This window comes from Carassius auratus, chromosome 25 (assembly GCF_003368295.1).
Source record: "Carassius auratus strain Wakin chromosome 25, ASM336829v1, whole genome shotgun sequence".
Taxonomy (NCBI): domain Eukaryota; kingdom Metazoa; phylum Chordata; class Actinopteri; order Cypriniformes; family Cyprinidae; genus Carassius; species Carassius auratus.
In genome coordinates this window covers 4,181,015-4,208,626 of record NC_039267.1, presented here as the reverse complement: position 1 = coordinate 4,208,626, position 27,612 = coordinate 4,181,015, and the positions used below count along the sequence as shown (strand labels likewise).

Here is a 27,612-nt window from a genome sequence, read left to right as displayed (position 1 = left end):
ATAATATTCACATTCATTCAGACCGATAATGAAAACGATACTAATAAGTATGCATCTAAACCAAATTGAACATTATGTTTTGTTTATTAGGCGTGCTGCTGTTTTTTTTGTCGTCTGTCACTTTAAGTGCTCTTCCAGAGCAGGAGATTGTGGCTGTCAATGATTTTATAACATGAATAGCTGTAGTGCAGTTATCGTTAACTAAAACTATAAAAAAATGTAATAAAACTGAAATAAAACAAAATATGAAGTATAAACAGATTCCTCTTGAAAAAAAAAGTCTATTGATCAGCTATTGATTTTTAGTGGATGTTTGAAGCAAAAGAAAGCACAGGTATAGAGAACTACATTTATTATCAACATGTTTAACTAATCACAAACACACACACACAATGACGTTCGTTTTCAACACTAGGTCTAAAATAGTTTTCTTATTTAGTAATTTTTTTTGTTTTTCCAGTACAAATATCTAAGCATCATGAAAGCTTGCTACTGAATGAGCTGAAATAAATTGAAGTTGAAGCACATATACTGGAATAAAACTAAAACTGGGATAAAGATTAATGAAACCCTAAAAAAAAAAAAAATGAAACGAAACAAAAAAATAACACCCTAAATGTCACCACAATTAAAATGAAAAAAAAAAGCAATACCTCAAAGTATAGAAAAAAGAAAGTTATAACATATATATTCTTATATAATAGTTAAAAACAGAAGAAGAAAAAACCTAATAAAAACTACAAAAGCATTTACTAAATATGGAACTACAATTAAACAAAATCTTAAATATAAATTAAAAAAGCAAAAATAATAAGAAAAACTTAAGTAATAGGCTACATCAGAATCTAGAAAGTTTGTTAGTTTTATTTCATTTTAGTATAATTATTTCTGTTTTCAATTAGGGCTTCAATTCCAAGAGCATGTATTATTAAAATAATAATAATTCTAATAATTCTAAAAGATAATGGTTATATTAATACAATTCTTTTTGTGTGCTAAAACAGTTTTGGTTGGCTATTCGTACTTGGGTCCTGATGCAAAACCTAACCTTCCAGCCAAAAAAACGTTCTTTAATGAACATTTTGATCATTTTGTCGCAAACCAGGTTGTGTTTTCTGTGCACATACCAATTTCACACCAGTCACGAGCTCTCAGAGCATCTACATCTAACTCTCTCTCTTTCTCTTTCTCTTTCTCTCTCCCTCCTCCTCTCCATCCGAGCTTGGGGTCGGTGCACAAAAGCAGCAGCTCTATCTGCATACGCTCTTCATAAAAGAGGCTTTTGTCATGGGCTTGGCACACGTGATCTTCCCGAGTCCACCCAGCCCCCCTCAGTCTAGACCCGAGAGAGAGAGAGACAGTCCCACAGACAGACAGACAGCTCCACCTTTAGAAAATGAACAAGCTGGGGGTGGGGATTATTAGGCCAAAGCCCCCCGTTAACTCCGGCTCTGTCTGTCTTTAGGTGAGCGCGCAGCAGCTTCCTCTGAGAGTTCATCACGTTCACAAGGAAAGTCAGCGACCTCTGCTTGAGCTGAATGCGTCGAGTGCTCTTAGCTCGGGATTTAGATGTCAAAGAATGTGCATTATTATTATTAGTCGTATTATAAACTGAACAAGGCTTTGCATTGAAAATTGCATGCTTGAGGAGTGCAAACACAGTACAGAGATTCAAAATAAAGTCAATTACTTCTAAAATTACTTTATTACAAAGTACTTTTGTGCTTAATAATGACATGTTTATTTAAAATGATTATTTAGAAAATAGCCTAAATTGCAACACATTCGCTTAAGAGGTATCGTTACAGTAAATATACAAGTTAATGCAATGCTAGACTGCATTTTAGTTTAGTAAAAAAAATCAAATAAATAAATTAAGTGCTAATTTAGTATTTTAGGATGTATTAGGAATGGAGGGTTTGGACAAATACTGTATGGAGATGTTTATTTATTTATTTATTTTAACTACAAAGGGAATTCTTTCTTAAATTACTTTATTTGAAAATACTTAATGGCATCTGATTACAGCATGTTTGTGGTTGTTAAGTTATACAAAATAAAACATTTATTAAAATGAATTTAAATAATTCATTAAAATGACAGCACATGAATCGGGTAAGGAGTATGATAACAGTAAATGATTTCCATAGATTTTAAAGCAATGTCATCATTGTAGTTTAGTAAATGCTGTTTTTTCCAAGCCTAGTTTTATGTTTTAGATTGCAATATAAATGGAGGGTTTTTAATTAATATTATTTTATTTTTTTTGGATAGTCAAATATTTCTAAAATAGCTTTATTTGAAAGTTATTGATATCTGTTAAATTAAATCTATTAAATTCCAATAATAAAATCTTTTTTCTAATTTGAATTAAACTCATAGCACATTCACGTTACAGTAAATATACAAGTAAATCATTTCCATACCTTTTAGAGGCAATGCTAGACTGTGCAGTTTAGTTAAGTAGATTCTATTTTTAAAGCCTAATTTTATAACGTAATATGGAGGGTTTGGACAAGAATATTGTAGAAGTTAATTGCAGCAATTGATTAAATGTGTAGTGTGGTAAAATACTTTTTAAAGAAAAGCAAATCCTCAAAGTCTAGATAAAAAGTGCAATGACTAATTTTTTTAAAAAATCCTTTTTTAATTATGTCTAAAAAATGTGTTCACTGGTCAAGTTAAAACTAGCTAAATGAAAACAATCCCAAATATTATTTTGTGATCAGAAACATACAACATTATTCAGTTTGAGTGTATATAATGTCAGATTGTCTGCATGAATTTAGCTGTTTGACCCTCAGTTTTGTGCATCACACACCTACAGTTAAAATCTCTCAGTGTCACTACATTACATATTTGATTTATTTTATGTTCAGATAAATGCAGTTTCACTTTTAAAGCAAACGATTTGTCAAAGAGAAGTTTTAAATGCTAAACCAGTAGTTGTTTGTATTTGTTTGCGGTTGTTGTTTCTCCACACCTGTGTGAACTTGAGGAGATTATTGACTTCATATTGCAGAGATACTGCATTATTTACAATTATGCATTTAGCAGATACTTTTATCTAAAGCAGCTTATTTGACTGTGAATTCTCCTAAACGTGATTGAATTTTACCACTGATTGTGAATGACATCAAAACTGCGTGCAGATGGGTCTTTGTTGCACATTAAGTGGCTCAAAATTGTTTACTCAAGTAATCACATAAAGTCCAAGCACTTCTAGATGATTTCAAATGTATTTCACAATTAGGTAAAGATGATGTAGAAGCACAGATTTGAGCTCGGTTGAATTCAGAGTAACACAAGAACTAAAAAGTCTCAGCTAAACAAACTTCTTCCAGTAACGTTAATAGAAAGTTGGTTTAAATCTATCTGGTCCTTAATAACGTTCTCAAAACATGAATACATCATTAATGGAAAACACTTAATTTCCAGGGAACATTCAAAAGTATCATTCCAATAATGTTTGCAAAAATGATCAAATGGAATGTTCATGTAACCAAGAAAACATGAATTGTTTTTTGGAATGTTCGGAAGATGATTTAAAATTGTATTGTGATTTAAAAAGTTTCAGTTAAATCTCATAGAGCCACGAAACAATTCTCAGAGAACATTCCAAAATAAAATTTTCATAACCTAATATTAATATAACGAAAACCCTCGCCACACTCTGAAGTGTGATATACAAAATACGTCCAGAAACACTGACGCTTGTTGCTCGTTTGTGCTGGAAGTTAAAAAGCGTGTTTTAATGGCCCTGTTACGCATTAATGTACAATCAGAGAAACATCACAAAGACAAAGTGTTGACTCTCAACGGCTGCCGTTGTGTTACGGATGTGCTTTTATTTGCTGATGTCTGGTCTTTGAAGATGGGCACCATGGGTGTGTCGGGTTCGACCGGAGGAACATGACGATGCCCGGCCCAACAGGACATTGCTGACGTGGCATTTAGGCAGGTCCTGGTCCCAATGCAAGAGTATTTAATGCACCTTATAGGTGAATATGTGCAAACATTTGGCCAGCCTGCTTTGCCGTGTGTTTCATTGTCCCCAGCGTTCGTATCTGCTGAATTTCAACGGCGTAAATTCCCATAGGTTTCAGTGTGCGCCGGGTTTGTTTTCGGTGTTTTTCTTTTCTGACCAGTTTCTTTCTCTCTCGCTCTCTCTTTGCCAGGTCACGTCCCGCGCCAGCTTCGGATGAAGAGTGGCCCAAACAGAAGGACACAGCTTCAGTTAGGCTCACTTTACAAGGCTGTCAAAGACGCCAGCACCAGCTGCGAGAGAGAGAAGCCCTGAAACGAGCACGTGGAGCTGGCTGGTGAGTCCAGTTTACATGTGGTCATTTTATTGTTCGACTGACGAGTCTCAGTAGCTGCGCTGATGAAACTGCACATGCAGCACGACTGAGTGTGCATTCAAATACATGTACAGAAAAATCTTGTTTGAAATGTAAGCCTTTTGTATGAAAATACTGTGAAATGTCATCGGTTCATGCAAACTTAGAAAAGGAAAGCTGAGATTTGCATTTGATGCTTTTGTTTATTAACTTTGAAAAAGATCTGCAGAGAAAATGATTTAATTCTCGTTTGAGTGGAGTCTTACGTGGGGTGTTTTTACCAACTTCAATAACTCCAGCTCATATTTATCAAAAAGTGTGCGCATTATATTTTTTTTAGGAAATCATCTAAACTTTAAAAGATTTTATAGGAAATGGTTGTATTCTTGCTTCTCATTATTAGGGAAAATTGAAAATCATAAAAAAATAATATTTATGTTGTTTATGATTTTATGTTTTGTTGAAGAATTATATAATTTGAATTACATTTTCACACACCTATATTCATCGCATGAGGAATACAATATATTTAGATATTTGTTTTAAATGGGGTATTATCAGAAAATATTGTGGCATTTGGTTCACTGAATATGTGTCGAGGCATTGAATAATTGTAGTTTTTTTTTTAAATAAAATTTCTAATTTTAATAATAATATAATTTAAATAATATTTGACAATTTAGTGTGAATTGAATGGCACAGTTTGTAGTTGAACACTATTTAAATGCTTGAAATTGTTTTTTTTATGTCTAATTGCCTGAATGTTTTTATAATGACAGAGAAAACAGTTATTAAAAATGATTTCTTAAATGACTATTGAGTGTGCTTAGTAAAACTAAATATGAGTGATTTAGTAGGGAAAAAACAAAACAAAATTGATATTTTCTTTCTTTGTCTCAATTTTGTTTTTCTTGTTCTTCTCTCACTCACTCACACACTCTTTCACACACACACACACACACACACACACTTAACTCTCATTTGCACAAAGACACTATATATTTTCCCCTCACAAATTTTTTTTTATTTTAGACATAGGACATGCATAGTATGTATTTATAAATATTTAATATTTTAAGGACTTTGCACAAAAGTTGAATGGGAAAATTAGTTTTATGTGATTGCTAGTTCTACTGAAGTTTTACACAAACTTACTACAATATTGTATCATCTGTAGGTAGAAATGTCGGATTTGACTAATCATTTATATTACATAATAATTAACTTAACTTTATTATAAACTTTCTTTCAAATGCTACTCTAGCATTTTTACAATTAGTAGAAACCAGTTTTGTAATTTTCAAAAACATTAATTTTCAAATTCTCTGACAGGAGTCTCTTGCTTTCTTTTAAATGTCTCGTAAAAGCTGAACATTTTGGATGAAGAGGTTTTAAAATATTAATTCCAACATTTTAGTTAAATAATCATGTAATATCAACTCAAATCTGCATGCTATTATTGATTTCTGGATTGCTACAGATCAGGTGCGGGGGACGCGTCCCTCCAGAAGCGTTTGCGAGCGCGAGAACCTGGTTTCGCTTGGATGATGCCAGAGGTCAAGGGTCAGCAGCAGTTAATAAGAGGAGCTGTCTGAGGTCCCAGGGGTCATTCCCAAGGGTCTGACCCGCTTGTCGGCAACACTTAATGTGAGCGTAATCTTTACCTCGTCAAAACAAACAACTGTCACACCCTCTCAATTTAGCTTGAACGGCCCCTTGAGTGAAGCTTTTGACCCAGGGGTCGTGACCCAGTGGGGAGTCAATGAAGCAGTTCTTTAGGCACGTGTGGAGGTCAGAGGTCAGACCACCAGAAACAGACTTTTTTGTGTGAAGTTGGGAGATTAGTTGCATGCCGCGGCCTGTGATGGATATGTGAAGTTATTTAAATTCAGTCGAAATTATGTGGATGTTTTTTTTCCTTTTTTGGAAGTAGATTACAATTGATGAATGATGTTTTTATTGTGTACAACTTGCATGTTCGTACAGCAGCTGTTAAAGAATGCAACCGCTTTAAGTTCACACAGTAGAAAAAGTGTTGTATTTTTGAAGAATAAAATACCTTGAAACTCTTAGTATCCATTTTTCCAGACATGAAAGATAATGGCAGTTCACAGCTCTCAAATCTCCTGCTGTCGGCTGCATTCTTGTTGGCTTTCATTTGTCCAGCATTTCCTGTTGCGACAAACACTGCGTGTGTGTGAATCTGGTGAGGAGAGTCGCAGCACCTCGTGCTTTCTGGCCCGGTACAGACTACTTACCCATGCTATTGTCAGGCAAGCATCACGATGTCAAAGAATACAGTGCTGACGCAAATGTTTGTGCTGGTTGGCATATTATTCCACTTTCAATATCCAGTTAAAGTCTGCTTCATCGGATCTATTGGAAAAACATTCAAATATAGCTTCCATTGCTTGAAAGGGGGAAAAAAAATCTGTATTGCATGGCACTGAATTAAAATAAATACAAATGCATTTTAAGAATCTGTTTTAAGGCAACAAATACATTAATGTTGATGTTAATGCAATTGTTATGCATTTCCATTTTTATTTGAATGCAGTTGTTATACATTTTTATTTTTTATTTTAATGCAAGAGTTATGCATTTAACATTTTATTTTAATGCAATTGTTATGCAGTTTAATTGTGATTTGAGTGCAACTGTTATGTATTTAAATTATTTGAATGCAGTTGTTATGCATTTTCATTTTTATTTTATTGCAGTTATGCATTTAAATTATTTTAATGTAATTGTAATGCATTTTAATTGTGATTTGAATGCAACTGTTATGCATTTAAATTATTTGAATGCAGTTGTTATGCATTTTCATTTTTATTTCAGTGCAGTTTTTATGCATTTAAATCTTTATTTTAATTAAATTGCTATGCATTTTCATTTTTATATTAATGCAGTTGTTATTCATTTTAAAATGTGATTCAAATGCAATTGTTGTGCATTACAATCTTTATTTGAATGCAATTATGCATTTTATTTTCATCTTAATGCAATTATTTATTTATTTAAATTAAAATGAATAACAATTGCACAAAATGAAATGAGAAAACACTGAAATATTTGTTTCATACATGCATTTTTTTTCTTTCTGTAAAGGAAAAAAAGTGATTCGTAGCATCAGTTGCATTCAAACTTGTTTGAAATATACACACAGTTCAGCGAAAAATCGTTTTTCACAATGCAGTCTTTATTGTGTTTCTTACAGGAATGCTCTAAAAGGCTTCAGATATAAGACAGTCAACAGCTACGAGATGGTGGCATCCGCCATTTTGTGATGTGCTTGGCCTCAGAGAGGTGAAGTATATTTGCGCGAGTGTTTGCACAGCAATATATTAATATTAGCATTATGTTTTCAACAGTCCTCATGTTCTGAATGTGGTTTCCGGTTGCGTTCAGCACGTAGCATCTTTCACATATTTTCTTGTGCACTCCGCAGTGCAATAATTGTGAACGAATGCACAGCTATTGCAATCGTACCACATTGGGATTTATGTGTTTAGACATAAAGGCGGTTTTGAAGTTTAGATCATCAACAGCTGGCCAGCAACCTGTAAGTAAACGCTTGTCCTTGGTCGAACCCGATGGCACAACTGCTGCAGCACCACAAAAAAAATAAAAAACTAATAAACGGAGCGACGTTCCAGCAAAATAACAAAAGATAAAGCTGTTGCTGTGCTGCTCCCTTAGTCTTTGGGGATGCAGTGGGCTATCAGAAGTTCGAAATTAAATATAAGCGCGTACGGTTTTATCTGCGAGGCCGACGATTGGTCAGAAGCCGTGGCGAGATGTGACGTGGGAGGAAAACGGCAGGGTCCCTACCTAACACCGTTGATGATGTCCAACAGGCCGCACGACCCACGCAAGCTTGCTTTTTCACTCTGAATGCACTAACTTTGCAGTTTTGCTTGGCAGTGTGTTAGTGTGCGAGGACAGACGTGAGCCAGCGGCGAAGGGGACGGGAGCGCCCTCGTGCAACGGCCATGTTAGATCAGCCCGATCTCAGCATTCACACTTTTAGACACAGAAAGACGCTGGTTAGGAAAGTAGCCCCACCTTCTGAAATGTCACAAGTCTTACCACAATCCCCAGAGAGACTGCAAAAAGAAGTGTTGAGTAAGTCCGCAAGAGCTGGAAAGATATTTTCGCAGTTCGCAGGCTTTCTCTCTTTCTGCGCTCTCATTAGTTGAGCCGCCGAGAGAAAGAGCGAGGGCGAGAGAGAAAGAAAGAAAGAGAGAGAGAACAAGCGTGTGCGCTGCATTCGGAGGGAAAAAAAGTTTGTACAGCGAGTCCGGCCTCAAGGGGTTTCTGGAGCAAGAGCCAGAGCAAACACAACCTTTTTTGCTGTGTCGTTTTCCTTTTCATTTATTACAATAGCGCCTGCCGTAGTGTCGAACACTGGGAAGAAATGGAGGGAAACAATATCGCCACACATCGCTTGCTGCACGGTGAGGGTGTGTTTGAGGGAACGTCTAATGTTTTTGTCGTTTTCTTTCCCAGCCTCGCTCTGTCACCGCAAGGGAGGGATTTAAGGGAACAGGGCAGATGGACGGATGAGCGAGGGGTAGAGAGAGAGAGAGAGAGAGAGAAAGGGCACGTGAGGAGAGCAGTATCATGGGGGTGGAGCCTTTCCGTTTTCCTGCTTTCTCATTGGCTGGAAGGTCAGAGCTGTTCTTTAAATCCAATGCGGAGACTCTGATTGGTTGAATGTGGGTGTTTCTGTAAGAACATGCAGTTTTATGAACCAGGGGTTAATTTTTATTAACCAACAGACTTTCATTTATGTTTTAAATAAATTTTTTTCATTTTTTCACCGTCTGTTATCAACTGCGGTGTAATTTCCACTACGACAAACTGTTTCGACCCTAATAAGTTTAGTTAGTGAAGACCTCGAGATGATATATGACACTTGATGCATTAAAAATTCAAAGCTAAATTAAGGTAAATATAATTTGTTAGCAGAACATTTCTTTTGTGCATCATTTGCGAAAGTGAGAAAGTGTGAAAATATGATGTTGTTAGTGACGGATTTAGCTTAAATGAGATGAAGATGGATATTTTATTCTGCAGATGTTTAAAATGAAATTTGTGCTTTTAAGATGTGGCAAAAATGACAGTGTACGTCCACTACTGTAAATTTTTTGTCCATGTTTAGTGGACAATTGAAATGAACAAGTACGATTCTGAAAGCGTCTGTTTTAGGAAAGTCTATTTTCTAAGTCGAGTGAACTTGATGGTTAAAGGAATAGTTTGCACTAAAATCGGTTCTGTCATGTTGTTTTAGGCAGCTCTTTATTTTTTAACATCATTCCCGTAGTATCATAATGGTAGTCCATGCAACTTGTGCACTAATCCAAGCCAACAGAAGTCACATTTTACTTTATTTGAGTAAGACACCGAAGTTTAGGTTGTTTGGTTTTTTTTTTTCACGTTCATGTGCAGAATTCAAAATTAGCTTGTTGTGTTCGGACACATGTGAACCAGCGCCATTTTGCCATCAAATACTTGGAAACGCCATTTCATTTTTTGTTGTTGTTATCAGTCCTTTTTGGATTACTCAGAGAAGTCTACTTTGTGCTCGAAAAGAAATAAACCTGCAGCGTTCAGGGTTTCGAAATGTTAAAGTGAACATTTAATGCAAACCTTTAAAGCAACCAAATGAATGTTTGATGGAAAGAAGAACTAAAAATAAATCCACTGTTCAGAAACTGTGTGGAATTCAAAGTTTAAAATACTTTTTCTGCAGAAAGTTGTGTTGTTCTGCTGTTTCCACTCGTTTTTCTTTCTTTCTGGTTGGATCATCTTAGTGTGTGTGTGTCTGTGTGTGTGTGTGTGTGTGTGTGTGAGAGAGAGAGAGAGAGAGAAAACACACTGAGTCTGCGCACTGGGGGAGGAGTATCTATGTCACACACACTCTCTCTCTCTCCGTCGTTCTCCTCCCGCTCCGTACTTGCAGTTTTTCCACCCTCCCACTTCTCTCTCTCTCTTTCTCTCTCTCTCAAGTGCAAGGCCATGTGGGACGTCTGATGAGGAGTTTCACCCCTCTACGTCTCCTGTTTCATATCTCTCTTTCCCTCTCTACTGTTCTTTCGCTTTCTGTACGGGTTCCTCGAGCTTAGCTGTTTTTGCAAGGTGGAGATCCGCTGGAGACTAGTTTAGAGAGTGTAAGGGGGGAAAAAGGGGAAAGAAAAAAGCTTTTTTTTTTTTTTTTTACAGCGAGGGCCTCCTGACTAGAGCGCGAAAGAGGCTCCACCACAAGCCTGCTAACACGCTCCCAGATTTCCAGTATGTTCCTGTGCTTTTACATGAACCCGATTGTTGAATTTTAGGCAGATTTGCGACTGCATTCGGTTCACAAAGTACATAATTTGACATTTTCTTTTTCAATTTCAGTGAGCGTCTGAGTCCACCTTGACCCGCAGCCCACGCCAGCGCAACGCAAGGCCAAAAACCTTCTGGATTTGCCATTTGGAAGTATTGACCTGCGACTTTCCCGTTCCCAATGTATTCGGACAGGGGATTCCGGAGTGAAGCTGCTCCGCTCTGGGACAAGTGCCAATTGCTCACAAAAGGCGAGTGAAAATATCACTGATCTCAACAAGGAAACGTCGGGGGTGAGTGGAAAACACAAATTTGCATGCGTCCGTGCAACTAACACAGAAAAAAGTGAAGGATGGTTGCAAGGGGAGGGGAAGACAGAGAAAAAGAGGATTGTAAAAGAGGAGGTGGGGGCGTTTATTCAATCCTGCTTGATGCTCCTCGGGCCTTCGAGAGCCGATTGCATGTGCTGTGGTAACTGCGGGACCATTTGCATGTGGCAGACACGCTAATTGTGTGTTTGCTAACACGCACCATTCAGTGAGACGCGCTCCGGTCCGCAGACGGGGTTCACACACGCCTCCCAGACGCCCTGGTGGCCTCCTATTGTTCCAGAGGCCCAGCCGAGCAGCCGGAGAGCCTAACCAGAGCCCAGCGCTGTCCTGACGAGAGGGGAAACTGGAATTGGAGACCAGACGGGATAGCGAAACAGGACGGACTCTCTTTCTCCCCGCAGCGAGAAAAAAAGAGGCCTGTAGAAAGCATTGCCTCCGGACGCTGACGTCCTCGCAGATGTGTGTAAGTCACAGCGGCATGTGCAAATGTGTGTGTGTGTGTGCGTGTGTGTGCATGCTTTTTTTCCTTTTTCAATGCACTGATTGCTCATGTGACGGTAACGTTTATAACATGCATTTCTGAAGCACAGCATACGGCGATTAAAATGCACCGATTTGGATAAAATGCAAAGACACTGACGAACTTCTTTTGTGCATTTTAACATTGTTTGCCATTTGAATTTACGAAGCGTCGCTGAATTCAGTATTATTCAGAAATGCCTGCAAATTGCAGTAAACTCTCCGAAATACGTTTAGATTACAATTAAGTATCTTATGTATGCTTATACTGATCGTTTACAACCATGTTGAGAACTGAAACTTTTTTATGTAGCGGCCTTGTTTTATTAAATATAAAATGGTGAAAAGGGTATATTTCAGTATTTAAATTTGGGTCAAAATGTTGTTAAATCTTACTAAATTATAATCGGTAGCAAGAGGCCTGGCTTTACTCTTTATATTTGGCCTCTGTTGAATTACAATCTTGGCAGCAGAACTGGGCCTTTGATCCATCGTACTGTGATAGCTGTGGTTTTATTTATTGCAGTTTTTCTTCTTTGAATTTAAATATATTTATTTTAATTGCCATTGTATACAGTGATTTTTGTGTGTGTGTGTGTGTGTGTGCTTTTTGATAAAATATACTTTAAACCTACAGACTGCACATGTGGTTTGCACTATTAAGGTAACATGTTTGCACCATGCATTTAAAAAGCAATACAAATTTTATATATTCCAGATAATTATGATTTAACACATTTATGATACATTTAATTTAAATTTCTTTAAGTTTTTAAGACAATATGGCATCCCTAAATTTTAGATATAATTCATATATTTATATGTATCGGGGTATTTCATGAATTAAAAATAAAAACTGAAGCACTTGATTTTATAAATACATTCCCTAAATAATATTACAGTGAATTTTGAAACTAGACCAATATTTATTTACTATTTTTAGATTTTGGGATTGTGTTTTTTGCAAAGGTCATCTGTTTTCTGATAATTCTCAGGCAGTTTTTAGCACAGAGAGTTTGATATTCTGTTGTAACGCATGTGGTGTAGATTTTTATGCCTTCCAGCCAAATACTCCTGATATGACTGTCATTGTGGGTGTGGAATTATTCAATTGGATTCCCGGGTTGTGGCCTAGTGTGTGTGCGAGTGTGTGTGTGATTTTTACCTGCAGTTGTCATTGAATTTGCTGACTTTGGTAGTTCTTTGCCAACCACAGTGAAATCCCAGAGCAGGAACAAGGCACTTCGTCGAATGTGGAGACTTCTAACATTTTAATTGTGAAATATATATTAGCACCACATGCGTGCATGCACACACACACACACACACACAAAGCTTTTCAAAAATACATATTTATCACAACTTAAAATGGAATTTCAGGATAGTTCTAAATATTTTCATCTTGATTGCTCAGGCACGCAGTTAGAAGTACTTAAAAAATACATATTTATTATGGTAAAACAATTTGTACACAGCTTTGAATTTAATTTTGGGATAGTTCTAAATATTTGTTAACTCAGTTGGTCTCTCTCTCTCTCTCTCTCTCTCTCTCACACACACACACACACACACACACACACACGCCTGCAGTGAGGGGGTCTCATTCCTCAGTGTGTGTGAAGTTCAAGTCCACCATTTTGATTCCAAGATCAAAGATTCAAAGTCGATATAGAAAAAAAAATCTGTTGTATTGACAAAATTAAACCCCAGACAGCAGATTAACTGTTTTATAGTTGCCACTATATTTTAAGACCGTATTGTTCTGTCACACACACACACATATACACACACACACACACACACATACATGTGACTGGACTGGTTTTATTTCATAATTTAAATCAACTGTTAATATCTTTTCTGCAATTATTTTGTGCACATTGTTGAAAACTTAAACACTGGCTTTATGTTGTTTGTACACACACTTTTACCTTTTGAAGTCCAGCGATCCATAAATGAAAATCAATGTTTATTTTTTAATTTAATAAGTGCAAAACTTTTCCTACAGACTTTACAGTTACTCTATTAATTATAATTATCTTTATATAAAATCTGTATAATTTTTATGGTAAAATGTGTGTGTGTGTGTGTGTGTTTTACATTGTGTGTGTGTGTGTGTGTGTGTGTACTTGCCTATTTAAAAAAAGATATTAAATACATTTCAAACTAAACTAGCAAAAACACAATAACCAGAATTGCAGATATTATAACACGTATAACATTTAGTGACACTTTTAGTGTGTGATTGTGAATGGTTGTCTATTAGCGTGTGTATTGTCTAATCTACTGTAGAGAGTTTAGTCCCAAAATAACACTGCAGAATGTTTCGTTTTTCACGGCTTTTATGATGCACTGCAGGACATTTATTGTGCTGCATTTTATTTTTGGTTAAATCCGTTTAAGTATTTTTAATCCTATTAAATTTGTAGAAATTGTCTTTGTTTCTGATGTTTTGCCTGTGATGTTTGAGACATTAGCAGTGCAATGCAAACACACACAACATTCATTCCGTACATTTTTAAATGTACTGCAAAAATGTTCTTGAATTATAACAAATTATATTTCATCATAATTCGTTTTTCTTTGCCAAAGTCCGAACTTTATTTGAGTTCACCACAATGTTCGGATAATTTGTGTTAGCTGACAGATTTATGGGGTCATTTACTGCTAGATAATCCTTTGTAAAGTTTGTTGCACGATTGTTAGTGGTGAAACGGATTTACACATCTTTTCGTGTTTTTGCCATTTTGTTTTACAGAGAAAAAGGGAGACCAAAAAGTAAAAGGATGAAAGAGTGTGTGTTCGTGTGCATGTATAGTCATGAAGAGTCACTTACATAATTAAAATACAATTATAGTCCCACAATGTACATGTTTATCATGCTCGTGCAACACTTAAAATATATATTTGTAGATTTTTTTTAATCTTTGTTTTGTTACAGCACCTTGTATGTTTATATTTGTACTAGCTCAGTTTTAGTTTGTAAATGCAGATTATGTGCTTTAATGAGAAATGCATTCAAGATGTGTTGCCATTTACCGACTCATGTCATCTCTTTTTTTATTTTTTTGCAGAACTGCCAAATATAACATTTGCAGTATGTCTTTTTCACATTTAACCTCCTTTGATCCGTTTTTCATAATCGTTGATTTAATAATCACTAATTACTTCACCTTTTGTTGATGTTTGATAAATAATTCAGTAAATAATCCTCTTTAATTAAGTGTATTGATGATTTACTTCATTAAACAAATAGCAAAATGTTTTTGAACAGCATGGTTTCATTATTTTTTAAGAAGTTTCTTTCAGCGTCACATGTATAGAGTGAAATCCCACAACTACAGCAGAAACTGTGCTTGCTTATATAAATATTACAGCTCTACTTTTAAGCAAACAAATTGCTCATTTTACAAAATGATAATTATAATCATATATTTGATGTCTTTTTCTTTAGGCAAAAGTAAAGTTTGAAATGGACTAAACAAGATGCACCCCTGCACAGGTCAGTACGGATATTATTATGTTTTATAACCACCTTAATAACATGGAGGAAAAAAACTTTAATTTAGGAAATTAATGCCTGTGCATTTGACAATTTCATGCAATGGCTTTATATTTATTGATTAGATGGTATGTATGCTAAACTATGATTATGCATTAAACTACAAAATGCATTGATTGTTTTGTTCCCATATTATTATTATTATATTTGTCTAAGAATAATTTAAGAAAAAGGGTAGTTTCACTACTGTTTTTGAACAGTTTAATGAATATAATGCACATTTGTAGTTCTACCATGGTGGAAAACACATTTATTTTATTATACACCTGAAAGTGTCGCCCTCTAGAGTTCAAACTCCAAAGGGGCAACTTGACAATCCTATAATCACAAAGAATATGTCAAATAATGTGTGAAATGCCAGTGCAGTTACCACAGTAGAGCTATTCTTCAAAAGAGTAAATAAAGCAAGACACTACAGGTAAAAACTTATTTTTTTTCCATGCACTGGTCAATTTGAGGATTTTGCTTTTGATAATGTAATTAAACTTTTTTTATTGCACTTAATCTATTTGCTTTTATAGATTTCAATTGCAATATTTTATATTTCGATAACAATTTTCTCGAAACCAGTTTGTTTCTCCACTTCAGCAGCACTCACATACACTAAATGTTAAAGTGTTATTCCTCTCTATATTCTGAGGCTTTTTATTGAAAAAGCATTTTTATTTTATTCCTAATAGCATAGTATAAATTACTTTATTTTGGCTTTTGACAGTATTTACTCAATTACAAAGTGATAAAAACAGAAATCCAAAATCCCCTCTGTAAAATCCTTTAACTCTAATATGTAAATAGAATGAAACAAGGATTTTTAATCTCACTTTGTCCAGTGTTCATATTTATGTTCTGGAAATGTATGTAAATGACTGCACATTTTATTAGATCATGCATAATTTAGTTTTCTCTAAATAATTTTTCAGAAAATTGTGATACAAAAAAATGTCACTCAACTGGGGAAGTATGGGGGAAAAAAATGTTTTCTTTCCCCTATTCACCTGTGGTATTTTGCATGAACTCCTACTGCAGAGAGATTTAGTCTTGATTGTGAATGATCCACGTCATTTCGCCCGCCCACAAGTCACGACAAAACTGTAGGTGCTATCTGCCCACAACTACATCATTTAGATGTTTTCATGCTTTTATTGAATTTAAGTAATGTCATTTCATCCTCCCGAGTGGAGGGAGAGATACTTGTTCAAAGGAAGCTGGATGTTTTATCACTGATGGTAAAATGGCTTCAAATGTGAAAAAGAATTTGTTTTTGTTTAATATTTGTCTAAAATTGGTCGAGTGTGACATCATCTTGTTTACAGCTGATTATTATTTTACAGTAGCTGATAAATCAAGTGTAAGTCATGTGATCTGTGGCTATTTTTCTGAGTTTGCTCTGAAATGCACAACTTTGAACAGAAGAAATGTTAGTGGGTGATGAACGTTGTAAGCTATTACTCTTAAAGATAAAGGATTTTTGTTAGTTACATTGAGTTACTTCTCTATAAAAATAAAGGTTACAAAGGGGGGTTTCACAGGGATGCAACAGAAGAACCATTCTGGGTTCTCCAAAGAACCTTTCAGTGAAACTTTTTTTTTTCTTTGTTTGAAAAATATTTTAAGAATCTGAAGAACCTTTTTTTCTGTTTTACAGAACCACGTTTGGTTCCCCAAAGAACCGTTCAGTGATCAGTTCTTAAAATACCCTCTTTTTTTCTTAGTTTAAAGAACATTTTAATAATCTGACAAACCTTTATCCACCATAAAGATTATTTTGTGGAATAGAAAGACTGGATGTTAAAAGTTCCTCATGGAACCATGGATGCCAATAAGAAACTTTATTTTTAAAAGTAAAGAAAATGTTCTTAACACTTTATAAAATGCATCTTTAAGAACTTTCCCAGAATTATTTTTTGGGGGGAGCCCAGAGTTATTCTTCTAAGACGGTGCTGTGAAAAACCCCTTTTGGAGACCAAGAAAGAAACAACAGCATTCGTTCTTGTTTAGCTGCTCAATTGTCGCCGACTGACTGCATGTAAATAAGCGCCTTCACACCCTCCATCTGCCCCTCTCAGAGTCCTGACCTTGGATCTGAGCCACAAACTTATTTTTTTCAGCATTGGCAAGGATCTATAGCAGCATTGTGACCTCTCTCACCACCTTTACCAGCTGAAATCCCTCCTAGTTTGGCTAGTTATACCACTGTTGGGGAATATCTATCTTACTTAACTCTAGAAAATAACCCACACTGGGTAAAATCTGCATTGTTGTTGAGAGGGGGGAAAACATGGTAAAACAATACAACAAGGTGTCATTTGTTAACATTAGTTTCATGCATTGGTCAACATGAACTACAGTATCTACGAACAATACATTTTTACATCCAATTGTTAATGGTTTGTGAATGCACAGTGCATGTAATTAATGTTAACATATGCAATTTAAAAAAAAGTTTTAGTGCATGTATAAATGTACTAAGATTAATAAATCAAGTATTGTTAGTTTTTAACAAATGAGATCTTATTGCCAAAAATACAGATACTGTATAAGTCTTAATACTATAGATATATATGGATATAAAAATGCTGATTTTCCCAAAAGCACCTGATTCGATCTTTGTTCGCTACTAGTGATCAGTGCTAGTCTTACACAAAAGCCCAGGATTGTCTTCACACATGTTTTTGCCAAAAATTAATTGGACCAAAAATAGTAGTTAGAGTTGCGAATAGAAATAATATTGTATGCAAATTATTTACTCACTTCATTTTTTTAAGTTAAACTTAAAAAAATTAAAATCATGAAAATTTTGAAAAAGATTTGTTGAAAAAAACGAAGTATTTTATTTGTTTCCATCCAGCCTTTTTTATTCAGTTCTCCCAAATTTGAATACAAATGAGTGGATGGACATCTGGCTATTATTATTTATTGTAATAATTGTTTTATATTTGAATATAGATATGAAAATACAGATTTTCACAGAAGCACTTGATTGCACTTACTAGCTACTAGTAAGCAATGCTAGTCTTACACAAAAGGCCAGGAATGCTAAAAGGTGAATTTAAACAATCATTTGAGCAAATTATTAACCACATCGAGTTAAACTTGCATTAACTTTTTTGTGCACCTAGTAAAATATTTGTTAAACATGTTTCCATCATAGTGTATGCACTTCTTGTTACATAACGACATAGAAAAAAAAATAACATTTAAAAAATTTAATTTGGGGGAAGAGAAAAAAGTGTTTCCATCCAACATTTTCTATGCAATAAAAATTAAAATAAATTATAAAAATAGAGGAAGGACGTCTGACCATTATTATTCTTCTATAATATATTATGGATTAAAAAAAAAACAAATGCATATTTTCCCAGAAGCACTTGACTTAATCTTAATAAGCAAATAAGTAAAACAGGTTTGCTCGCTGTAAAATAAATTCTAGTTGGACGCAACAGGCCCAGGATTGTCTTCGTAGCAGTTACTGCTGTTCCCCTGCTTGGTTTTGGCATGAAACACCTTCCATATTGCTGTGTAAAAATGAATTCTGAACTATATTGCATAACTGTACCCAATGCACACAAATTTCCATGCCACCTCCTGTAGGAGCGCAGCACAGAAATCTCTCTGAGAGTTCCTCTCCCACCAACCTGTGTCTGCGTACATTTCCACCGAGCAGATGGCCACGCAGCATGGCATGGGATCTCACACGGCGTGACGCGCTCGCATATGTAACGGGAAAACTTCACAATTGGAGCCGGAGAAAGTCTCTCGAAACTAGATACCACATCTTAAGGGTTTTTAGATCATGCTACGCTACAAAGCTACAAGTCAAATCTAGATTTGCTGTGAAAAATAGTAACCTCAGTACAACTAGTACATTATTTATCATCCTACCCATAATTGCACCCACAAGTTCACCCAAAAATTACATTTTGCTGAAATCTTCTCTTCCTCAGCCCATCCAAGATGGAGATGAGTTTGTCTCTTCGTCAGATTTGGAGAAAATCAGTGGATGCTCTGTAGTGAATGGGTGCCGTCAGAATGAGAGTCCAAACAGCTGATAAAAACATCACAGTAAACCACTCCAGTCCATCAATTTATGACACGAAAAGCCAAAAATTTGTAAATTTGTTAAAAACAAATCCATCACTGAGACATTTTTAACTTCAAACCTTTGCTTCTGCTTAAAATACGGCTCCTCTGTCCATAATATTGCTTTCTCAAATGTAAAAGTCTTCTCGTCAGACTTTTTGACTGGAGAAGGACTCATATTTTGATTAGTTTGAAATTAAAATACCTTAATGATGGATTTGTTTCTTACAAACACGCAGCTTTTGTCTTCTCCAGACATGATGGACTGGAGTGCTGTGGATTATTGTGATGTTTTTATCATATATTACCTGTTTTGGACTCTCATTCTGACGGCACCCATTCACATCCATTGGTGAGCACGTGATGAAATGCTACATTTCTCCAAATCTGATAAAGAAACAAACTCATCGTAATCTTGGATGGTGAGTACATTCGTATAAATTTCATTTTTGGGATGACAACTCAACTTGGCATAATAACTATTTTAGCTGTATAGGCTAATATGTGCATGGGCTTTAAAAGTTGCAGTTGCTGAATCACGGATCAAGTTTATGGGCATTGACTATCGTGAAAGTCGGGGTATGTTCATGCTGCTCTAATTATAGCAGAGCAACAGATGCATTTCTATCTGGCCGTGGCGAGGGGTTCAGACAGGGTGCGAGGCCATGGAGGGTGACGCCTCGAATGAGTCAGTAAAGTAAAAGCTTTCTGAATCACACTACATGGTCAGTCGATATACTGTAGCAGATAGTTGGTCACTGTTCAGATGCTTAACCACAAGAAATGTGATCCTACATCAGTTTAGAAAGTGCACTGCTAGATATTTCTTGCATTTTAAACCACACTCACTCATACGATAGAAGAAATGTGTTGTGATTAAAAAATATTTAGGGCAAAAAAAAAAAAAGCGTTGTGAATGTTCTTAATGCACATTTAAAAAATGTTGTAATTTTTTTTTATTTCCAGCATTTTAACCAAACCATATCTAAAATTTAACTAAAATCTGTAAATAATAAATACAATTGAAATGGATTGGACAGAATATTGTTATTGTTGTTTCAAAATGTCAACTGTGGATTAAATAGATAAAAAAAAGTATGTAATATTACACTGAAATACATTTTAATGCACTTTTTTATTAAATGATTACTTATTTTGTAATAAATTATTTAAAAGGATGGATGTAGACAGACAGACAGACAGAAAATTATTTTGCAATACCCCAAAACTTAATGAATTATGAGTGCATGGACATTGCAATTATTATGATTGCCTTATATTCGTCTGTGGATTCTAAAATGCATTAAAGCTGCAGTAGGTAACTTTTGTAAAAAAAAAAAAAAAAAAAATTACGTATTTGTTAAACCTGTCGTTATGTCCTGACAGTAGAATATGAGACAGATAATCTGTGTAAAAATCAAGCTCTGGCTCCTCCCAGTGTCCTATTGCCATTTGCAGAAACTCCATCGCTCCTGGTAAGAAACAACCAATCAGAGAACAGTAACTTTGTTTGTGTTCAAAATGTAGAAAAATGAACATAATAAGCGAGTACACCATGAATACATTTTCCAAACCGTGTTTTTGGCTTGTCCTGAATCACTAGGGTGCACCTATAATAAGTGTTTATATTCGGACTATTTTAGATTGCTTCGGGGGTACCGCGGCGGAGTAACCCAGTACCTTTGTGATTCTTCATAGACATAAACAGAGAGAAGTAGTTCCGGCTACAATGTTCTTCCGCAAGACGCAAGCAGTTCTGTTTATTAACCGCTAGAGCGTCAAAAGTTCCCTACTGCAGCTTTAATGCATAACAAATGCATTGCAATGCAAAAGTTTCAGAATCAGAATCAGAATCAGAAAGAGCTTTATTGCCAAGTATGTTTGCGCATACAAGGAATTTGTTTTAGTGACATAAGCTTCCAGTACACAGAGACACCAACACACAGACAAAAAAAAAAAAAAAAAAATGTAGCCAAATAAATAAGTGTATAAACAATTGTGCTATAAATGATAATGGGATAGGATTGAAAAAGATGCAGGGATGTACTAGGATGGAGGGGTAACAAATAAATATAAGGATGTTGCAATTTTGTTTGCATAAGCATAAGTGGGGAACATTTAACTGTTCATGAGGTAGATTGCCTGGGGGAAGAAACTGTTTTTGTGTTTCAAACTTATATCTCACACAAAGCTATTGTATATTCTACAGAGAGATGCATTAACCTTTACACTGTTTTTTAGGAACTTGACAAACATGGCCACTATGAATCATCATTACATGGAAAGAGCAGAAAGAAGAAATTCTCCTGAAGTGTTTGACGCACATGCGGGTGAGTGTGTGTGTGTGTGTGTGTGTGTGTGTGAGGCTGCTGGCGTGGCGTGGGGTACAGTACACGTTCTGCTGGCAGAGGTTAGCGCTCCGCTTTAATAACAGGATGCAGCTGCTCTCCTTCATGAATACAGCAGACTGACTCGGACCAGAGACACCGACCATAAGTCTTTCCTGGCCTGTCACTAAAACACTTATTCACATTGTATCAGTTACAGGGAACTAAGGTTAACAAGCCTAGTTTGGCCCAAGAGCAGTTCAATTAAGGTTACGCCGAGTCGCTGGTGGAGCAGCTTTGGCTGAGAGCCTCCATTGGCCATTGTCTCTCAGTTATGACAAATACGGTGAAGGTTTGGGGAAATTATGAACAAATAAGGTGGAAACAGTTGCTGGAGTGATAGCGCGGAGGAAATCGGAGCGAGCCGGATTCGTCTGGCTATTGTTGGCCCTCATTGACTGACCATTACTCCACATTCCTCTGCTCTTTGAAGTCTCTCTCTTTTATTTTTTAAAGATGCCATAGTAAAGAAAATGCTCACGGAAACAGTGCTGACATTAAATAGACCGTTCGGTCACATTATTTCAGGGACCTGTTTATCATGCATTTAGTAAATTAATTTGTAAATGTGTTTTCATCCTAGTTCATGCACTTCATATTTTATAAAATTTCTAGATAAAAAAGTAACGCACATTTTTAGTTATTCATTTTAGTCAGTTTGTTTATAATCCACAATTTTTTCGTGAAAAACCCCAACATTTGATTAAAAATGTGTGTATAGAGAACAGGATATTGTTATTGTTTTTGGCTAAAATTAAATAGATTATATATATATTTCATATCCATACTACTTTATTTTTCATTTTACTTTATTTTTCCTAATCCAGCCTTTTTTTGCAATACCCCAAAATGTGAATAAAAATGTATTCATATTGTTATATTGTTATATTCAATATTGTTATTGTTGTTTGACATTTTACTTAGAATAAATAAAACAATTATTATTTATACTGGATATATATATATATATATATATATATATATATATATATATATATATATATATATATATATATATATATATATATATATATATATTCTTAATGCAAATTTAGAACATTTTACTTTTACTGTAATATTTTATTTTATTTTATTTTATTCTGTGCAATATGCCAAAATATAACAAAATATATACGACACATTTCGCATTTCGAATTTTTATTATTATTATTATTATTATTTTGAAGTATTATGAAGTATTAGAAATGTATTTAATCACACTTATGATCAATTTAATGCATCCTTGCTGAATAAAAAATCCTAATCTAAATAGTTGTGACCCCAGATGTCCCGTCAGTGTGACCCTCGTGAGTCCCACACATCTGTAACAGGAGCTGCTGGGAGATAAAAATAGCTGTTTCGGGCCTCTGTCCTGTGAACCCGGGGCACGCCGAGCCTCTCCTGCTCTGGTTAGTGTCTGTCTGGATTCCTCCCGTCTGCACCTGGGGCCCTTGGGGCCGATCGGGGCCATCCTGATTCTGGGGAGCACAGTAGCACAGCTTTATGGAGGTTTTAATCCAGTAATTGATTCAGTTTTATATGCAGTTTATACAGGTAATGATATGAACGCACCTATTAAATGGTGAGCGTGTTTCCTGAATTATGATTCTGTTTAGTTGAGCTTGAAGTCAAGGTTGTGTTATTGTCCTGCAATCTTAACAAACCATTAATAATAATAATAATAATAATAATAATACAAAAATAATAATAATAAATTAAGTTACTTGGAAAAAAGTTAACCAAAACAAAATATTTGTAAAAACTTATTTCAGTAGTTTCTGTTAAGACAACATCATTTTGATTTAAATTGAAGAATTCAACTAAATAAACAAAAATGAATAAGTGAGAAATCTGTGTGTCAAGGCCAGTTAGTCTTAGATAATTCTGTCATGAGTTATTCATGATGGAGAAATTCAAGATGTTCATGTGAAAAAAAAAAAAAAAAGATTGAAAAATTCTGAAAATTGCTTTATGTAAGCAAAACTAGCATTTTTTCCTGATTGATTTTCATTAAATTATTCAGTAAATAAAACATTTGAAACGAAATGACTGATGAAGGAAAATATTAAGCAAATATGAAAATATGAAAATAAGTAAAACAATAATTTATTTTCATTTTTTAACTCCAACATTTAAATACATATTTAAATTAAACAAATATTTAGATATTAAATTATAATTTTAATGCATCATTTTAAAAAGTATTTTTTAAATGTTTGTTTTTATTATTTTGTCTAATCTTAATGTAAAAATTTATAAAATATTAAAATATACATATTTATGCATATTTTATCAGGTTAAGGATTATTAAAATATTTGTGTGTGTGTGTGTGTGTGTGTGTGTGCATATATATATATATATATATATAAAATAAAATATTTAAATATAATTTGTTATACACTGAGGTTTTTAGTTGACAAATATCAAACAAATATTTAAGTATATATATATATATATATATATATATATATATATATATATATATATATATATATATATATATATTTATTGCTTCATTTTTTACTCCAATGTTTAAATAATGTAAAGAAATATTTAAATATTAAATATTATAATACATAATTAAAATACATATTTAAGAAATATAATTTATCATATGCTTTACTTTCAATTTAAACTGAACAAAATATTGTTATTTATATATATATATATATATATATATATATATATATATATATATATATATATATATATATATATATATATATATATATATATATATTATGAGGTTTTAATCAGAAAAACAGCAAGAACGCAGGTTGGGATTATGAAATAAGCAAAAATTTCATATATTTTAAAGTGGAATAAAATAAAATATAATGATTAAAATAAGTGTGTAAATATTTAATTTGTATTTTTATTTATTTATTTTTTCTCTAAATTAAACAATAAAATATTTTAAAATATTTAAAAAAAAAAATTGAGCAGAAACTGGTTTCTCTTCGTTCCAGACGCAGACAGACAGAGAGAGGACGTCTCTCCAGCGGATCCCACTGTCCTTTGGGGTGAGGTAGTAGGTTGTATAGTTTTAGGGTGACACCCTTCCTGTTAGATAACTATACAACTTACTGTCTTTCCTGAAGAGGCTGTAATATCACCGTCATCTTCCTCTTTAAGCCGACCACGCATGGACCAGCGTTATCTTATTATTGATGAACTGTTATTGTTTAGTTGTTCATCTTTTGAATTTTATTTTAATGTTGACATTTTCAGTTTCTGTTTTTTCCTGTATTTTCATTTTTATATATATTTTTAATCATTTGTATTAATTTTAGTTTCATTTGTAATTTTGATGTCTGAAATGTGGCAAGTAGCTGAACACGGTAGTTTATAATTATTATTATTTTTTTAATTTGTTGTAGTAACCGTGTGTGTGTGTAGTTTATATATTTTTCTGGTTTCATTTTGAATTTTAATCAGGGTTTCGGTGTGTTTTTGTCATTTTTATTAGTTTTAGTTTTTGATATATTTACGTAGTCTTTAATACTTTTTATTTATTCATATTAGTTTATTTAATTTCTTATTTTAATACTTCAGGTTAAACAAAAAAAATTTGAATGTTGAAAGCTGAAAAAAGCTAATAAAATAGATAAGTTTTTATATTTTATTTTTAATAACATTTATTTGTATATACATTTTACATATTTTAATAATTATGTATGTTATATATATATATATATATACATATATATATATATATATTTCTTTTTCTATATAATTTTATTATATATATATATATATATATATATATATATATATATATATATATATATATATATATTTCTAAATATACTTATAAATATAGAAATATGTAATATTTATATTATAAATTATTAAATTATATTTTAGAATGCTTATTTATATATATTCAGCTGGGACAGATGAGGTCTCTTGGATGAACAAAATTCGTCAACAAATCATTAAAACTGAATTACAGGATGTGCATATTTGGATCTAATGATTCATTGATTTATTGATTTTGATTTGATGATGTGAAATGATTTCCCAGAAGATCAATTTTTTGTTGTTTTTAAGAAACATCTCCGATCACTATGATTGATTTTCCCTAGTGCTTCCACTGTAGTTTTTTTTCGAGGAACGTTTTCACAGATGTGCACTTCAGAAGTGCTTTGCAGAAATATGAGATCATCTTTTCATTCACTTTATGTAAGTTGGGAGAATATTTCAGCACCTGGAGGTCTCAGCGGTGGCCTGAGGTTGATAGTTTTGCAGGACTGTGGTCTCGGGACGCTCCTGATGTTCGTACAGGGTGAGGTAGTAGGTTGTGTGGTTTCAGGGTAGTGATTTTGCCCCATCAGGAGATAACTATACAACCTACTGCCTTCCCTGGAGAGCAGCGACACAGCAGCAGTCATCCAGCAGGAGGCGCCACCACACACACCTACAGCACTGACAGGTACACACACACACACACACACACACACACACACACACACACACACACACACACACACGCACTCACACACACACACACACCTACAGCACTGACAGGTACACACTCACACACACACACACACTCACAGACACAAACACACACACACTCGCAGACACACACACACACTCACAGACACAAACACACACACGCACACACACACACTTGCAGACACACACACACTCACACACACACTCGCACACGCACACCCACACACACGCACACACACACACTCACACAATCACACACTCACACTCACAGACACACACACACTCACAGACTCACAGACACACACACACACGCACACACACACACATGCACACACACACACACACTCACACACACACACACTCACAGACACACACACACACTCACACACACACACACACACACACATTCGCAGACACACACACACTCACACACACACACACACTCACAGACACACACACACACACACACACACACTCACACACACACACACACACACACACACTCCAGCTATTATTTAATTAATCAGGATTCACAATTATTATTTTCTATAGCTACAAAAAAAGGCATGAGCCCACCTTCCCGTTTCAACAGAAAATGTTACAATTATATTTATATTATATAAATATAAAGATTATTATGATAATATAATTCAGCAGAGAGAATATTTATAAATTGCATCTGTCATATACAATAAATGGTTCACCAGATGGTTAAAGGGTTAGTTCACCCAATAATCAAAATTGTGTTGTTAATAACTCACCCTCATGTCGTTCCAAACCAGTAAGACCTACATTTATCATAGCATCGGAAATACATTTTTGTCCAAAAATAGCAAAAACTACGACTTTATTCAGGATTGTCTTCTCTTGCGGGTCTGTTGTGAGCACGTTCACAGCACTGAAGTGTAGTGATATCCGGTTCGTGAACGAATCATTCGATGTAACCGGATCTTCTTGAACCAGTTCACCAAATCAAACTGAATCGTTTTAAACAGTTCGTGTCTCCAATACACATTAATCCACAAATGACTTAAGCTGTTAACTTTTTTAATGTGTCTGACACTCCCTCTGAGTTAAAACAAAGCAATATCCCGGAGTAATTCATTGACTCAAAAAGTACACTGACTGAACTGCTGTGAAGAGAGAACTGAAGATGAACACCGAGCCGAGCCAGATAACGAACAAAACATTGACTCGTTCTCGTGTCAAGAACCGTTTGCATTGGTTATTGGATCAACAGTAGTGATGGGAAGTTCAGTTTTTTTCCATGAACCAGTTCTTTCGGACAGTTCGATTCAATAAACCGGTTGAAGAAAACAGTTCACCGGTTCTTTTGTGCTCGATGTAATGACGTCATTGGCGATGATTGCCCTTCATTCAAGCCTGTGTGTCGGTCTGTTTTACGCTGAATCACACATGCGCAGTATCATCAGCTCCTCGGTTCACGAATCAGACGCGTCCGACAGAAATCGTTCTTGAATCGTGAACGAGTCAGTCTGTTGTTCGTTATCTGGCTCGGCTCGGTGTTCATCTTCAGTTCTCTCTTCACAGCAGTTCAGTCAGTGTACTGTTTGAGTGCATGCATTACTCCGGGATATTG

The 27,612-nt window shown here is 34.6% G+C and overlaps 1 long non-coding RNA gene across 3 annotated transcripts; it reads left to right on the top strand.

Annotated features, from left to right (window-relative positions):
• The first annotated feature begins 9,271 nt into the window (after positions 1 to 9,271).
• Positions 9,272 to 24,996, top strand: LOC113043024 (uncharacterized). Of its 3 annotated transcripts, none has more exons than XR_003275658.1 (5): positions 9,272 to 10,634; positions 10,743 to 11,465; positions 14,976 to 15,023; positions 21,405 to 21,493; positions 24,521 to 24,996. It is a non-coding gene; the product is annotated as an uncharacterized LOC113043024 (long non-coding RNA). The 3 variants fall into 3 exon arrangements; XR_003275660.1 differs by lacking the exon at positions 24,521 to 24,996 and adding an exon at positions 22,836 to 23,237; XR_003275659.1 differs by lacking the exon at positions 24,521 to 24,996 and having other exon boundaries at positions 21,405 to 21,994.
• The last annotated feature ends 2,616 nt before the right edge of the window (positions 24,997 to 27,612 follow it).